Genomic DNA, 13,156 nt, shown 5'->3' on the forward strand with positions numbered 1-13,156 from the left:
ATCGGAGAGAAATCTAACAAATACAAAAAGTGTGGCAAAACTCTCCCCAGTATGCAAACCTTACTCAAAATCAGAATTCATTCTAAAGAGAAACAATATAAATGTAAAGAATGTGGAAAACCCTTGTTTCAGCATTCAAAGCTTATTCGATGTGTGAGAATTCATAGTAAAATAAAACCTTAGAAAGGAAGATTGTAGGAAACCATGTACCTGAACCTGCACCCTCACTGTCTATCAGGGAATTCACACTGTGGTGGATCTCTATGTTCAAAGCATAGAATGAAAATCTTTTGTCCACAATATACACTTCACAAAAGCCCAAATAATTTATGCCTGAAAGTCTCTCTAAAAATGTAAAAAAATTTAGAGTATGTAACAGAAAATTAATTTTAAAATATCAGAGATTTCAAAGTTGAATGTTAATAATAGTTTTCAAGTATTAGTCTAAATCAGAAAACTTACTCTAGAGAATTTTTTCAAGTTTTAAAAACTAGATAATTTTTTAATACTGTGCTTCAAAATATCAAGGGGATGGATGTTTGGATATGTACAATGACTTAGAATGTATCCTATTTTATATTGACAGTATTTGAGATACTTTGAGAAGTGTGATTCCATTCTCATGTTACTTTATGCTGTTTTGTTTTTCTTCCTGGTCTGTGTGTGAAATGATGGGTTGATTCTTACTACCTTAAAGACCTGTGAGCTCCGGTCTATAAACTGGGTTTCACTAATATCTACTTTTCCGTTAAAGATTGAGGACGTTGTAATTCACAATGTATGAAGGAAATCTAAATGGAGATGCTGTTTGTGGTTGACCTAGAGCTTTTTTGTATGTCACCAGACAGCACACATTTTCTTGCATTAATAGAAGACATAGGGACATTTTGTGTTTTAACTACTTTTTCCAAATACTCTAAGGAAACTGTGATGTCAGTTCATTAAAATCATGATGTATCATCATAGTAGTCATAGAAGCAATGAGCATTACTTGATGTGGTTATAACAAAACAAAAAAAATGATCAGGGATATGTGAGAAAGTACAGATTACTCATCCCTAAATGCATAAAGTAATTGTACATCCATTTTTGCTAAGTTACTAGCCTCTATTTTAAAAAACAAAGAAAACCCAGCTATGAGATCATTAAATCACAAGTAGAGGAACACTTGTTAAGTAATTGTAATGTGTATTTTTACATATGGTCACACAATCAGTTTGTCATGTCTTTTTAGTAAATGTGTGAACTTACTATTTTCATTAATAAAGCATAATGAAATTTTTAAAAAGAGGCACTTTTTCTCTTGCTTTCTCCTAGTAGATTTAGTTGCAAGACCTTCTATTTCTATTCAATTTAATGAAATTCTTATTGAAAAACATAGGCAAAAATTCCTACTTTGTTTGTAATCAACAAAATAATATTTAAAAATAACTGTTTGTTGCCCTGCCGGGCATGGCTCAGCCATTGAGTGTTGACCTAGGATCCAGGCGATCAGAGTTCGATTCCCGGTCAGGGCACATGCCTGGGTTATGGGCTCCATCCCCAGCAGAGGGCGTGCAGGAGGCAGCCGATCAGTGACTCTCTCATCATTGATGTTTCTTTCTCCCTCTCCTTTCCTCTCTGAAATCAATAAAAATGTATGTATTTTTTTAAAAAAATAACTACTTGTTAATTCCACTAAAGAAATATATTTCGAGTATGTTAGGATATTCTTTATTTTTAATTGGTATCTAGAAATTTTGATGAATAAGCACAAAACCTGACATAGTAAATGGTATTAATGTGAACCCCATGGACTCTTTATATTGTACTACATTTCTTCCTCTAATGAGGTGACATCCTTTGACTCTGAAAAAAATTAATACTATTACTATTTGGGCCTTTTTTATACCAAATAAGGAAATGAACAAATTCTTCAAATTGTAAGGTTTCAAGATGTTTTTGCGTCATAAGAAAATATAGTTCTTTGCAAAGCAAACTCATGTCACTAAGTAGACTTTTTATACACAAATGCAATGGGTGGTTATTGTTTTAGAATACGAGTTTCTAGAAACATGTGCTGCATGCCTGATTGACTTAAAATTTTGTTCGAATGGTATTTTAATACTGTTCAGAACAAATCTTAAACATTTTCCTAAAAAATGTACACACTGCATGTATTTTAGGTGACTGGCTTCCTCAGGGATGGTACCATTCAGACAGGACTGGGAGACTTTCGTCACCTACGTTTCATCAGATGAAGTCACTAAGGTGGGCTCCTCTCACCTTCACTGAAGCTTTTCTAAAGTCCATTTCACTGCAGTGCTTAGAGAAGGCAGACAGCAGTACAACTTAGGTTTTTATATTTTTAAAAACATTATGTATGGAATTAAGAAAGAAGATCAAAAATGGAAACTTGAGATGTTGCCATCCAGACATTGATGAGCTACACAGGAGCCAATGCTCCTTAGGATGGGGAAAGAAATGCTGCGATTCCTCATATAGAACAATTTCTGATCCTTTCAAGATAGTTGAAGCTGTTTCAAATTGAAACTACTTTCACTCTGAGTTATTTTTAAATCCTCTTCCAAGGATATAATTTTTATTGATTTGAGAGAGGAAAGGGGTGGGGGAGAGAGAGAGAGAAATATCAGTGTGAGCAGGAACCATCAATCACTTGCCTCTCATAAGCGCTCTGACTGGGGTTTGAACCCGCGACCAGGGCATGTGCACTGACCAGGAATTGAAGCCATGCAGTTTTAGTGTACAGGATGACACCAACCAACTAAGCCTCCTGTCGAGGGCTTCACACTGATTTCTGAAAAGTAACTTGATTCCCTTAACTGAGCTAACGCCCCTATTTTACTCTTGTCTTTTTTTTCTCTTTCCTTGGGTCTACTTATATCCCTCATGATATTCCAGTGAGCTCCTCCCTGCTTGGCCTTCTCTCGGGCATCTCGTCCTGGCTCTTTTAAACCCTTGACTTATGTCCAGCCTCCCGTTTAGCCCTGGTCCAGATCCTCCTTCCTGTGTTACTTTCTTTAAGTTAGTTATGGAATTTAGAATTAGATGTATCTCTCCCACCCTCCCCATGCGTTGCGCGCAGTGTGTGTATTTTTTGCAGAGGAAGGGTGCCCGAAGGGGCCAGCACTACCCCCTGTCATCATCTCACTAAGGATTCTCACCTGTGACTGTCAGGCTTCATCCAGGCAAACCCATGCCACTGTATGTGCTCCAGAGTTGCAGGGCTTAGTAAAGGAAGAGGGGCTTACACAGATGGAGGAAGAACTGGAAGAGGAAAGGTTAAGAGAGCTGACACTGAAGGGCACAGGCCTCAGCCACAGGGTCTGAGGCGGGTAGCTATAGGTGCTTCCAGGACATGGTGGCCGCTCTGTAGAATTTCAGGGGAAGTGCCACCAATGATCTCAGTCTGCAACAGCAAAGGATGTTTCTCAAGGGCTCTCCCGGAACCCACAGGAATCTCATGTCTGTCCACGCACCCGGCTGCAACTCCCTCGAGAATAATAGCTCATCTTTCTGTATTGTATCCTCATACCAGGGCTGCTTATTGGCCAACTCTAGTGAAGCTTCATAGAGGTAAATGAGATCTGATCATGTACATGCTCCCCTTGTAATGAAGAAAGGAGCTTAGACGGTTCTGCGAGCAAGGCCAAGTTGCCCGCACCATCTAAAATATCACTTCTCTTTCTCACACTCCTGGATTTCCTGGACACCTTTTACCTGAGCTATGAGAGCACATATATGTTTGTCTAGACCATGATCTTATTTGAGCCCAAACCTCTATAGGGCAGAAAAATGAACTATGGAAGGAAAAGGTAAAAAGCCCCAAACAAAAGGCTTTGCTGTTTTTAACCCTTTTAGGTAACAATCCGTGATGTGAGGACCAGAGAGAGGGTACATATGAGGAGTTAAGTGCACGTACCTGGGATAGGGTTCCAAACTGAGTGAAAAAGAATACTGAGGGTCTGCGAGTGGGTTTAGGTAGCTTTAAATGTTTGCATCAATTTCACCCTAGAATACTCTCTTCCAGCCCTTTGTTGGAATGTAGTGGCAGTGATCATGTACCTCCTATCACATGGTGAGTGTGTTCTGTGTCCCTAAGAAGAGCACAGTCTCCTTGATACGAGGGACCATGTTTCACCCTCTCTCAGTGTTTCTCACCCATCAGAGAACTTGCCTCTAGTAGAAACTCAGAAAGTGTTTGCTGCTTGATTGACGACCCTGTGTGTCTTTAGTGTTTAGACTTCCCCAGTGAACAGTGTGTGTTAGGACCCACTGAAGTATCAGACTGAGAAAAATGGACACCATTAAACAGTCCACAACAGACAGGTAACTGAATTGACAGTGAATGCTTTGAAAAATGTGTCACAAATTCATACTGAAAGCACATACATCAGGTGAGCTGTGTTCTTTTGTGAAATGTGAAAGGAAGAAGCCCTTAGAGCATTTTAAGAAGTTCAAGTGCTCTTGTATGTCTGCGTTTCCAAGAATACATTGGCAGCAACACCTAGAAAATGAATCCAACCAACGACATTGAGGTTAGATTTTAAAAGCTCCAACTTTAACTATGACAATAATAATAGAAAATTGAACAAAAGCCACTTACAGAAAAATAAGGGGTGGAAGTTCAGAACTCAGGATACTTGTTGTATTAAGAAGGGTAAAGTCTTTGCTGGTGTAACAGCAAAGACACATGATGGGTAAAATAAGGTAAATGTATAACGTGTGGCCCAGAAAGACAGAAACAATTGCTTCTGCCTTATAAAGTTATTCAAGAAGCCAGATTCCCCCCATCTTCTTGCTCTGCCAAGGGCATGCCTTGCCTTAGGGCATGGTTGAAGTTGGTTTTTCTGCCCCACATGGGTTCTGGTGTAAAGGACCTGGGAAGCAGGCGAGCAACTTTTTATGTAGACAGGGATGTAGAAGGTCCAGCCACATTTCATTGGTGAGTGCTAAGATCTTGATTTAGTAATGCAGTCATTGTCTATAAAAAAGTACAGGGATAAAGTGAGGCTTTAGAAAAGTTGTCTTTCTGCTCTTGTCTCACAGTTCCTGGAATACTTAAGGGTTGTTTTTAAATTTTCCGTATGCTTTATCCATTAAATGGAGACACAAGATTCCACAGCTGGTATGTTGTGGTAAGTTCTATAATTTCCTATATCTATGGAAGGAGGCCCACAAAGATACCTTTTACCACACGCTGCTGCTTATTGATTCTCCCCTGAAAGCAAACAATTTTGATAATTTTATAGCATGTTCTTTTTGTCTTTTTCATCTTTAAAATATTTGTTTTTTTATTATGAATTTTAAAGTTAAAGAAATTTTTATTGATATAATATATAGATTCATACTAAATTTGCTATTATTAGTACCTAATATTGGTCAGAAATGCTGATTGTTTATGGGTATGTAAGTATATTATGTGCAAAGGGGAATAACAATGGATATCACATAGTTCAGGTGACATATCTGTAAACATGCCATTGGATCGAGTGTCTGAAATATTTAAAAAATTGTATGTGGATTTTTCCTACTAATGAAATCTCTGTTTATTCCTAGAAATGAATTACTTGTGTAACATATGTAAGTTCAATTTCTTTTGTATCTTAAAAAATATTTGGTGAGGTAAGTCATCCTACCACATAAGAATATCATAAAACATCTGAGTATTTTGAAAGAGGTATTTGAAAATGTCCAGAAAATTTTGTGGAGCCAGCCTGAAAAGTTTCACAATGAGTCTGGAGGGATTCTGGGGTAAATATCATATGACTGATGATTTAAAGAACTGAAGCAGAAATAATGGAGATGCTTGGTCTTCCACAGTATAGTACTTTTTAATTATGCTTTTTTGTTGTTGTTACTTGCAGGTAACTTAAAGGCTAATAGAAAAAGTTGAAGAAAGATACACTTTGGTTTATAATAAGAAAGTTTCCCACCACTTGCATCACTGTCTAATAAGGTCAGAGGCAGTAGAGCAGAAACTGAATGATGCTCGGCCAGCAACACCCTAGAGAGATAAGGGCTTTGGAAGTAACATTAGATGAGCCCTGGTGTTCCTTCTAACCATCGGATTCTAGGATAACTAAGCACAATGAGGCTGCTGGAGAGTTTCTCTTGTGTTAGGTGAGGCTAGGTGGCCAAGAAGCAAATTCAAGTAGTTTGTTATGAATAATAATAATAATGATAACAAAAAGTAAACTTGGGGAACGATGTGACACTTCAGTTGGAGGTCTCATCGTACAGTTATTTTTGACAAAGGCAGGCTGAAGTAAAGCTGACTGTCAGGAGCCAGGATTTGAGAACATTTCTACAGCATCTCAAAGAAAAACCAAAGGCAGCCCTGACATGGCCAATGGTTTGATCAGTGTTTAAACTGAAAGGAACTCTTTAATGCATGAAACTCTACATCTATTCCGCAACACTGTGCCCAGAAACAGACTCTCATGTGAAAAAGAAGGAGATCGTCCTTAAATATTTTCCCATCTCCATAATCAGAGGTAGTTGTGTTGCTCGTGGAAACAGGATTCTTTCAAGGCATTGCATGAAAGGCATTTCAAGGATACACGCATAGGAGGATGGGTGGTATTGTGGCAAGGTTTATTGGAACAAAAAGAAAGGACTGCCCCCAGGTGTCCGATGTCTCATCCAGGACCAGCTGGCTCAGCTCTGTCTCTCTGAGGAAGAAGTCCACCTCTGGGTCCTGAGACGCGTACTTGTCCTCTCCAAGCCCAGAAGAAGGGCCAGGGCCCAGAGGGGCTGTGCCATTAGCCTGGCATGGGCAGGGTATCTGAAGCTTCAGTAGATCAGTTGAGTCCAGCTCCATCTCTGCCACAGCTTCAGTAGTCCAGCTCAGTCTCTGTCCCCCTCTGGCTAGTTTAGCGTCTGTCCTGGCTGTGTCCCAGTGGGTAACTGTGCTGCTGCACCCAGGCCCTTGCTTTGGCCTGTGCATCTGCTACAGAGAGAGAACGTGAGTGAACAGATGGGCAAACGAATAAATGAACAAATGAATGAACCCCGGGCCTTTGTTAGACTTTGATTATTTTGCCTCAGGCCTGGGAAAGTGCAGGCTTTCTTTCAAAGTAACCAATCTCTTTCTCACTCTTCTAGCTTGTGCTGGGCCTGCCCCCTCTTTAATCCCTTTTCTTTAACTTCTAGGGGTTTCCTGCCCTAATCTTTTTTCTTCTTAGTTTAGTATTTTATTCTTCCCCTTGATACAATTTTTTTCTGAATTTTTTCACTCCAGTGTAATTTTTTCCCAAAGAGTTTTCTTTATTGTTGAAAGTATTACAGATGTCCTCTTTTCCCCCCCATTGACCTCTAGCCCTCCCCACCCCCCCGCCTACCCCAGGCCTTCACTAGGCTATTGTCTGTGTCTGTGGGTCATGCATAAGCGCATATAAATTCTTTGGTTAATTTCTTCCCACCCGCCCACCCTGGCCTTCCCTCTGAGAATCCTCAGTCTGTTCCCTGCTTCTCTGTTTCTGGATCTGTTTTGTTCATCTGTTTATTTTGTTCATTAGTTTCCACATATGAATGAGATCATGTGACACTTGTCTTTTTCTGACTGGCTTATTTTGCTTAGCATAATACTCTACAGGTCCCTCCATGCTGTCCCAAAGGGTTAGAGATCATTCTTTTTTACAGCTGCGTAGTATTCCATGGTGTAAATGTCCCACAGCTTTTTTGTCCACCTGTCTCCTGATGGGCATTTGGGCTGTTTCCAGATCTTAGCTATTGTAAATCTTATCCTCTCCTTTTCGCAGGCTAGACTCCTCCCCCTTATAGTGTCCATTTTGGCTCCTACTGCACTTGCCCAAAGTTATGCCTGGGCACCTGGCTTCTACTGGGCATGCACCCAGCAGAGGAATTTCTTCCTGTTTACTGGCTTTCCATCCCCTGTAATCTGGGGGAATGGACTGGTTATCCTCTGGGGGACTGGAAAGCCAGTTCTTCCAGCCCACTGGGAAAAACAGAGGGTTGTTAATCCCCTTTGCAGGGCAATGCAGCTATCCCCTGGAGTGCCTGGAAGCTACAGCTTCCTAGTTAATCTGGCTTAATTAGATGCCTGGGTCCATTTGCTCCCTCTCTTTGTCAATAACTAGCTGATGAGGCTAACAGTTTCAATTCCTGTTGAAGCCTCAGAGCTGAATCTGTGGAAAGACACCTGTTTAGAATGTAAGTCTTTTTTTTTAGAATACATGATTATATTCAAAAGTTTTAATTCATTTTTGTTTTTTTAAATATGTTTTTATTGATTTCAAAGAGAGGAAGGGAGAGGGAGAGAGAGAAATAGAAGCATCAATGATGAAAGAGTCATTTATTGGCTACCTCCTGCAAACCCCCCAGCGAGGATCAATCCCACAACCTGGGCATGTGCCCTGACCAGGAAAACAACTGAGTTCTCCTGGATCATGGGTCAATACTCAACTGTTGAGGCATGCTGGCTGGACTAAAGTGATTTCTTTACTAATCAGTAGAGCCTGTAAGAAATCTGTTTGGAGTAAGTTAGATTATTAGAATGGCAATTATCATCATAATGCAGTAATTGGTAATCTGGGCTTTAAAGCCATTTTTCCAACTATGTTTTTTAATTGATTTTAGAGAGAGAGCAATACATTGATGTGACACAGAAACATCAATCAGTTGCCTCCTGTAGGAGTTCCAACCAGGAATAGAACCTGTAACCTAGGCATGTGCCCTGCCCGGGAATCAAACCCACAACCTTTTTGGTGTATGGGACTATGATCCAACCAACTGAGCCACGTGGCCAGGGCTGGGCTTTAAAGCTTTTAAAGTACCATTTATTCAGTTCTTACTATCTAAAAGACACAGTGGTAAATAGTTTACCTTTTCTATCAATATCATCAATAAAAGAGTAATTTTAATGATTACTATGTTGAGAGGTGGTAGAAATCAATCTACTTAAATAGTATGTTCTATGAGTTTAAAAAAGAATCCATTGAAAAGTAACAAAAACAGCTTTTCCCCCATGGAGCTTGATGCTGTATAAGTATGCTATTGCTTCTGGCTTCTTTCCACTAAAAAGACATTTCGCTAATGAATATTTATTTCACTGCCACAAACAATAATGCATAACAACGCTATGTAAATGCCATCATGGGTATTTTTTCCTTTTCTGTGTCCTCTGATATGTACCCGTTTATTTTTTCTCTCACAGGTATTTTGTTTCAAAGGTCGAAAAAGTGATGTCTGAAAAGTCAATTATAATATTCATTTCCTTCTGTTTCTAGCATGTTAAAACTCCTTCATACAAAGAAACTAGAATATTGTAGAATGTTTTGCCAAAAACCAACAGTTGGCAATAAAACTTCACATTTATTTTGTAAAATAATGATTTTTGATCAGTAAATGAAACTAAAGAAAGAAGCTTGAGGGAAAAGCTAGGAAAAAAAAGTGTGTATATATCTATATATATGTATATAGACAGGTATATACATATATATGTATATATATATGTATATATATACATATATATGTTAATTCAATAGACAATAAACTTGACAGTTTTACCCTAAATTTTTAAAAACAGATGAGTAAGACATTAATGGTATCAAGGAAATATTTTGTTTTTAAAGACTGTCCTGGGATTTCATAATACAGGAAGAAGATTTATTTTTAACATTATGGTAGGCAGCATAAGGACCCCCAAATATGTCCACATCCTAATCCCTGGACCCTCTGACTATGTTATGATACAAGACAAGGAGGAATGAAGACTGCAGGGGGAATTAAGGTTGCCAATGAGATGACTTTAAGATAAAGAGATTATGTTGAATCATCTGGGTGGGCCCATTGTCATTACAAGGGTCACTAAACAGGGAAGCAGAAGGCCTAGAAATTGGGCATCTGGAGAAAGACTGGATGGACAAAAGAAAGACGGATGAAGAGGCCACAAGCCTAGGGATGCGAGTGGCCTCGAAGCTGGGAAAGGCAGGAGAACAGCTTCTGGCTCGAGCTCCCTGAGGAAGCCGCCCTTGCTGACGCCTTGATTTCAGTCAGGGGCTCCTGACCTCCGGAGCTGTGAGAGAATTCACCTGTGCTGTTTAAGCCAAGCAGGTCATGGTCATTTGTTGCGGCATCAACAGGAAGGGAATACGGACACGGCACATGTAACTAACTCACCATGTCTGAATGTAACTAACTCACCATGTCTGAACGTCTCCTTTGACTCCCGCAGGAAGTCTTCGCTGAGCCATCATTTTGTGACGGGATCTTTGCCGGAGTGCTCCCCTGAGCACTGCATTACAGGGCACAGCAATTTTCCATTCACTTTTCTGTAACCGATGATACAACAAGGGTTCTATAAATGTCCAGAACAAGTCTTTAATCTCTGTCTGAAGAGCTGGTTTCTAAACTTTTATCCAAAACTCAACAGCAGCAAAATATGTAGCCTGTCCTGGAAGCTCATTCTATTTACCCAACCGAGGAGTGATTCTGAACACATTGAAGTTCTACTTGGTAACCGATGACCAAAGTGTAAACTGTTACAAGTGTTACAAAATGCTTTGTCACGTGAACTCTGTAATGCATGACCACAGAGCAAATACAAGGTCAAACGCAATAGTTCTGTGTCTTAACCGACTGAGTGAGCTGTGGATTAGTTACACCAGCTACCAAGTCATTCACAAGGCAACAGTAGTGGTTGCTGTCAAAATATCGGAACCACACAAAATGTTTACGACTTGAGTAATGGCTAGCTTTAGGAAAGAAACATCTGAAGCAAATAAATATTGTCTTTGGAAGCTTTCAGGTTTTATTTTTCGCCTCTTCATTTTGTCATTTCCACCTGGTGATGATACCGTTTTCCCATAGCCTCTGACACTTGCTCTCCCCTTCCCTGTCAATAATTTTCCTCACAACATTATTCAATAAAAGTCATTTACTCTCAACACAAATTTAAGGAAATGATTATTTGCATTTCAAGCATTTGTCTCAATTTGGAACACAGTTCTATCTGCTGCTAAAGTATTTCAGGCATCGGCAAACACGTGCTAAACATGATGTGTGGGTGGAGGTCCTTTCTCTGCTTTGACTCCAACCTGAACATTGTGCCATGAATTGCAGGGTCTAATTTAACAAGGTATTCAGAGGTCATTTTAATCGTGAGCAGTTTCTACTACAGAAAGCAGAACAAAATTCAAACCATGTGTATTAAAAGCACAAGTGGGAAAAGTAAAACTTCAAATTCGTAAAAGAAATATAGCATTACTATGGCCTTGGGGTAGGTACAGAGTGATTCGAAGTAGCGATTCAATTTCTTACCCATATAATTACAAGATTTATTGACTGTCCTCCTTCTAGGTGTCTATTCCTGGCTTTCTATACACTCCTTTGCCTCTTTGACTCTCTCTCTGCGCTAATACACACTGTCCTATTTCTTGTAGTTTTAAGACAGTAAGTCTAAAAGTCCTGATTAAGGAGATTTGTCTTAATTTCTGCTAAAACAAGTTTCCCACGTTGCCCTTCTTCAAAATTGTTTTGCCTTTTCTTGATTCCTTCCCACCAGCTGTATTGCAGGATCACTTTGAGCTCCTGATCCGTTGGGATTTTTATTGGAATTGCATTGCATTGTTTGGTGACACATGACATTTTATCATACTGGGTTGTTATATGAATGTACCCAGTTGCTTCGCCTCCCCGACCCCCAAAGCCCTGAGCCTCAGGACTCCCTGCCAGACTCTCCATAAGTAGCCTGGGGCTCGGCTGTCAGTAAGCCCGGGTGCCCCGCCCACCCCGAGCCTGTTGTTGTCCAGGGCTTCTGTAGCCCCGCCCCGGCCCCGCGTTTCCGCCCCGTCAAAGCGGAAGCCCGCCCTTTTCCTCGCCAGCCTATTGGAGTGGGCGTCCCCGTTGGCGCCAACCAATGGGATCGCGGCCGGCGAATTGCGTCTGGAAAAATGAGACGCAGCGCGGACCCCGCGGGGTTCACACGCCACGTGGCGCCGCAGTGGGCGTGTTCCGGTTGCTCTGTGGTGGCTGAGTTTGGGGTGAGACGTGGGGCTGGCGGAAGGAAGGAAGGGAGGGAGGAGGAGGAGAGGGGCGGTGGGGGTGCTGGTAGGTGGCGGGGCGGGGGCGGGAGGCTTCAGTGTCTCGTCTGGGCAGAAGGTGCCGCGCCACAGCTCCCCCCCCATGCCCCTCGCCGTGGGCTCCGGAAACCCGAGACCCTTCGCCCGCGGCTTTTGTACCCGAGACCCCTCTTCTGGGCACCTGTTCCCCCTTACCACTCTCCTGCCGCTCCCGGACGACTAGACTTCCTCGCAGGGGCCTCGCCTACCCCGAGGCCTTTCTCCCGTGGCTCCTGGAACCCGAGACCCCTCTCTTGGGGCTTCCGTACCCTGAGACCACTCTCCTCGGATCCGGGAACCCGAGACTCTGCTCCTGTGGCTCCTGTACCCTGAGACATCTCTACTGACGCTCTTGTACCCCGAGATACACATCCCTGCCCCCAGTAACGTTAGACCACCTCATGTGGGGCTGCTAGACTCCAAGAGCCAGGACTCCAGCCTGAAAACCCTTTCAGGGCCTGGGTGACAGACCCTCTTAGTCCCTCCTGATGGGACTGCTGCCCTGCGCCCATGGCTTCTCCTGCCCAGTAACCTATCCCCCACCCCACCCCAAGGGAGGGAGTTCCTGTCCAGGAACCAGGTTTGGGGTGATGCAGGGAGATAAGCCTGTGGAGCAAAGCAGGCCAGGACCACGGAGCTGTCCTGTGACCCCATTTCCCTCTGGGACCTTAGTGGGTGGCCCTGTGTGCAGATTGTCAAGGCTTTTGAAGTGAAGGTGGTCATTGATGTGGGTTTAATATGTATGATGAAAGTCACTGGAAGTTTGTGGGTCCCATTAATACGTTTGCCCCCCTTTTTTTGTTGTGGGCCTAGAGTCCTTAAGATACCTCAGGCTTCCACGGGAAGTACTTAAATTTAAGTTGCTATGTTTTAATAAAATTGTAGCCTCCAGGATTTGAACTTTTACAAATGACTATATTTATGGAAAAAGATTACATTTAGCTTTCAATAGTGAATGAGTGTCATATCCTACGAGTTTGTGAAGTAGAACATTTTACTTATTTTAAAAAGCTAAGTTTAGTTTCATGCTAATTCACAAAACCTTGTTTAATTAATGGTGCTGTTAGCAAAGG

At 41.5% G+C, this 13,156-nt stretch overlaps 1 long non-coding RNA gene across 1 annotated transcript; it reads left to right on the forward strand.

The window, feature by feature from the left end:
* The first annotated feature begins 188 nt into the window (after positions 1-188).
* On the forward strand, positions 189-6,737 carry LOC148094405 (uncharacterized). Its single transcript, XR_015715850.1, has 2 exons — positions 189-2,250; positions 5,868-6,737. It is a non-coding gene; the product is annotated as an uncharacterized LOC148094405 (long non-coding RNA).
* The last annotated feature ends 6,419 nt before the right edge of the window (positions 6,738-13,156 follow it).

This window comes from Miniopterus natalensis, chromosome 1, assembly GCF_054644295.1.
Source record: "Miniopterus natalensis isolate mMinNat1 chromosome 1, mMinNat1.hap1, whole genome shotgun sequence".
In the NCBI taxonomy this organism is placed as follows: domain Eukaryota; kingdom Metazoa; phylum Chordata; class Mammalia; order Chiroptera; family Miniopteridae; genus Miniopterus; species Miniopterus natalensis.